Below are 3,891 nucleotides of genomic sequence, written 5' to 3'. Positions count from 1 at the left end.
CTCCCCGCTGAGCAGAGAGCCCGATGCGGGGAGCCTGCTTCCTCCTCTCTCTCTGCCTGCCTCTCTGCCTACTTGCGATCTCTGTCAAATAAATAAATAAATAAATAAATCTTTAAAAAAAAAAAAAGTCTACTATTTTAAAATACCCAGTTCCTTCTTGGAGAAATGGCTGCTTCTAGGGCTGGAGCAGGAAAAACACAAGAGGAACCTGGGACATCAGATACTGCCAGAAAGTAAACAGTTGCAAAAAAAGAAGAAGAAGAAGAAGAAAAGAAACAAAAGGAAAGAAAAAAAGAAAGGATGGAGGGGTGTCAAAGGGCAAAGGAGCCAAATTGAAAGAGTTTCCAGTGGCCAAAGTTGGAACAAATAAGCAACAAAATAAATAATGTAGTATTGAATTTTAATCTAACCTCTAAAATAAATATGTGTGTGTCCATACTGATACCAGAAAAATGACTAAGTCAATAACTAAATGATGAGGAGGAAATAAGCCTTCTTTCTAGAAGAACTCCAGATACTTACTTTGCATGAGCTGGAGAGGAATCCCTCCTCCCGCACCCTGAGGGTAGGCTGGACTTAGAGCCTTGCTTCCAAAGAATTGAGTGTAGAGAAGGAGCAGTAGTAACTTCACTATGGAGAAACCCAGCAGACGCTGCCCTAACAAAGGTTCACATAGCCATGTAAGTCACGCACGGTCACGGATGCGCTGATATGATGAGATACGAAGGGTACTTCACCTCAGGGTATTCTCCCAAGCCCGGTATCCCTGCCCAGTCGCGAGAAGAACATTAGACCAACCCAAACTGAGGTGCATTCTACAATGCCTTGACCAATACTCTTCAAAACTGTTAAGGTCATGAAAAACAAGACTGAGGAAATGTCTGGGATAAGAGGGGACTAAGGAGACAGGAGGATTAAATGCAATATGGCATCCTGGATTGGATCTGGGCACAAAGAAAGGTAAGTGGAAAAATTGGAGAGCTAGGAATAAAGCAGGTAGTTTAGTGTGATATTGCACCAGTGTTCATTTCCTAGTTTGGATGAATGTGCCATTGTTTTACATAAAACGTTAAAATTAGAAGAAACCAAATGAAGAGTGTACAGGAGCTCTGTGTTCTAGCTTTGCAACTTTTTGGTAAATCTAAAATTATTCCAAAATAAAAAGTTAATTAAAAAATTTTTTTTACCAACTATACATACCTTAGAGGACTTTGAGAATCCTTTAAGAATTTGGCATGATTATTAAGGCTGTGAATAGTAAAAATCTGCTACTAAAATTTTGTAACTTTAAGTTAACTGTACATTTAGAGATTTTAGGTGACTTGTATGAAAATTGGACTGTTCTTAAATTTTCTGAAATAATATACTCTGAATACACTGTGGAAACCTCTAAACACACTTCCAGGGCCCAGGATTCACAGGAGGGCTCAGATGAATCCCTCTCCTCCCTCCCACACCTAGCCCTGCAAGAGCCCCCTGGCATGCTCTTCGAGGATGGGGACAGTTAGCCCCATGGTGCCTCTGGCATGGCTGATACTTACTACCAGCAGGGATTTGAACTGATATTTCTGGTACATAAGAAACAAGGAGGTTAGCACTTCCTCAGTTAAGGACCACTACACCCTCTAGCCTGGCCAATCTTAAGCCTTACAGAGCAGGGATTGTACTGAGAAGAGGCTCTGGCCTCTAGTCCTTCTAGAGGACTCTGGCCTCTCCAGTATCTGCAGCCCTTTGTCCCCAGGGGTATGGGTGGAGGAAATAGACAAGCCTACCTGGGGCTGATGAACTCAGGTGCTTTCTTCAGATCCTTGAACAGAAGCCTGGCACTGTAGGAATCATGAAACTTCTGATCACCCTGAGTATTCTGCTATATAAGAGCTTCCTCCCATTTCTTCTCACCTTCCAGGACACTCCCCTTAAGCTCACCCTATTCCCTGCCCACCACACTCCCTAGCCCGTTTTTGAGTCATGAAAACATTTAAGCAAAATGTGATATCCTTAGGATCACCTGTAATAGCCCTGAATGACCCCTCCTAAGGTAAGCTCCTGCCTCCCCAGCTAGGTTTCCAGTAGCAAAAGGTCCTGAAGGAAGAGAGGGGTTCACTTTCCCAGGAGAGTGCAGACAGAGGGGCATGGGGTTATGATTACAGTAAGAGGAAGAGAACCCAGGAAAGGGAGCGCTTGGTACCTGGGCTATGTGTGTATGCACACGGGAGCCTGACAGGAAGCCGTACATATTTATTTGTTAAATAAAGAATTATATATCACACAGGAGAAGGAGAGGGGGGGTTTCCAAATGCCCTTATGGCCTAGAGAGAGCCTGGTTGGGGGTGGGTGGCAGGAAGCAGAGTCACAGATTGAAGCACTGGAGAGCTATGGCCACTGAGAAATATTTTAGGAGGTTTTTGTCAATTCCAGCCCATTCTAGATGAAGCTACCAGTACCATCTCCTCTTGATGCACATTTGTTATGATGAATTATATGTTTCTATGAGTGGCACATTCATATTTCTGACATCTGTTTGGAAATTCTGCTCATCCTCTGCAGCTGTCCTGATACTGAGGGCATTGTTATGCAATTTTTAGGTGTTCCAGAAGTACTTACAAATTGACAGACTGACACTGAACAGTGGGATTACATGAGCCTTAAAAGTGTATTTATCTGATCTCTGAAAGTGCTGTCATCTTACATATGCCATGGACTTTTTCTATTGTGAAATACTCCAAACGAATGGCAAAGAACAGGGTCATACAGCCAACACTCACATTTCACAAATGTTAACATTTTGCCCTAGCTCATATTTTTTAAGTAAAACATAACAGATTGAGTAAAAACCCCCTTTTGTGCTTCTCCAAGATCCTACTGCCCTCTCCCCACTCTCCCCAGAGGAGGCAACCATCCTAAAGTTATGTGTATCCTTCTTGTCCACGTTTTTACATTTTATTTATTGTTCTTTATTTTTTAAAGATTTTATGTATTTATTTGAGAGAGAGAAAGCACAAGCAAGAGGGAAGACTAGGAAGACTAGAGGGAGAAGCAGACTCCCCATTGAGCAGGGAGCCCAATGCAGGGCTCGATCCCATGACTCTGGTATCATGACCTGAGTGGAAGGCAGATGCTCAACTGGCCGAACCACCCAGGCGCCCATATTTTTACATTTTTATTACACTGATATCCATAAATCATGGGTATCGTTTTGCTTGTTTTTAGGCTTTACCAAAAATGATATTACCACGCTGTACCTACCATACTGCAGTTGACTGGTTTTCATCAACTTTATGTTTTTGGAATTCAACCAACCACAACATGTACATCTCTAGTCCATTCACTTTAACTGCACGGAAGAGAGTGTTCCCATTCTATGAGCACACACAATTATGCATTTTCATGCTGGTGGACATTTGGGTTGCTTTAATTTTTATCTATCACCTAAAGTGCTGCCGTAAATGTCCTGTGCACATTTCCTTGCACCACATAAGTGTGAACTCTCCCATAGTTTTATTGGAAGGGAGAGGCTGGGTTAAAGGGCACACACATCTTGATCTTTACTGTATATTACCAAATTTGTTTTCCCACGCTGTTGTACCAATTTATACTCCTAGGAGATCGCCTATTTCTCTGTCATTCTTAATGCTTGTGCCCTCAGACATTTCCACTTTCGTCATTCTCATAGATGGAAAATAGCATCTCATCGTGGTTTGCATTTTCCTCATTACCCAAGCAGTTGGTCCTCTTTACACACTTGACAGCCATTCAGCGTTCCTCTTCTTTAAATTCATGGGCTGTTCATTCTCTGTCCACTGTTTATTGAGTTGTTTGTCTGTTTCTTATTGATTTTTAAGGGTTATTTGCATATTCTGAGTGTGAATTTTAGTGGAGTACTGACTTTTC

The 3,891-nt window shown here is 42.1% G+C and overlaps 1 protein-coding gene across 1 annotated transcript in view; it reads right to left on the bottom strand.

The window, feature by feature from the left end:
• LOC111139201 (dehydrogenase/reductase SDR family member 2, mitochondrial-like) overlaps positions 1 to 1,849 on the bottom strand; it is a 17,114-nt gene extending 15,265 nt beyond the window's left edge. The window contains exon 1 of the mRNA XM_022491402.1: positions 1,773 to 1,849. The gene's annotated coding sequence lies outside the window, so the exon portion shown is untranslated. The remainder of the gene's footprint in view (positions 1 to 1,772) is intronic.
• Positions 1,850 to 3,891: the final 2,042 nt, after the last annotated feature.

This window comes from Enhydra lutris, unplaced genomic scaffold (genome assembly GCF_002288905.1).
Source record: "Enhydra lutris kenyoni isolate GAN:26980312 unplaced genomic scaffold, ASM228890v2 scaffoldscaffold4, whole genome shotgun sequence".
NCBI lineage: Eukaryota > Metazoa > Chordata > Mammalia > Carnivora > Mustelidae > Enhydra > Enhydra lutris.
This window is presented reverse-complemented; position numbering and strand designations above follow the sequence as displayed.